Raw genomic sequence first — 291 nt, forward strand, 5'->3', positions numbered from 1 at the left:
CCTCCGCAGTTCGCGAAGGAGACGTCGAGATCGAAGCCAAGGAGGAGGAGCGGCATCGCCCAGGGGAGCCTCAGGTGCGAGAGAGAGAGAGGGTGTCGCGCCGGGCAATTGATGGTTGATGGTGTCAACTCTCGGGGGAGGAACGCGTCAACCCTCAGCCTTCCTCTGTGCCCGGCGCCTCCTGAGACGGACACCTGAGCCGAGAAATCGAACGCTGTTAGAAGGTCGATTCTCCTGTGTTACTTCTTTGCCTATGGATTCCTTTCATATCCTAGATATATCACGGAATGC

This window comes from Penaeus monodon, chromosome 30 (genome assembly GCF_015228065.2).
Source record: "Penaeus monodon isolate SGIC_2016 chromosome 30, NSTDA_Pmon_1, whole genome shotgun sequence".
Lineage (NCBI taxonomy): Eukaryota > Metazoa > Arthropoda > Malacostraca > Decapoda > Penaeidae > Penaeus > Penaeus monodon.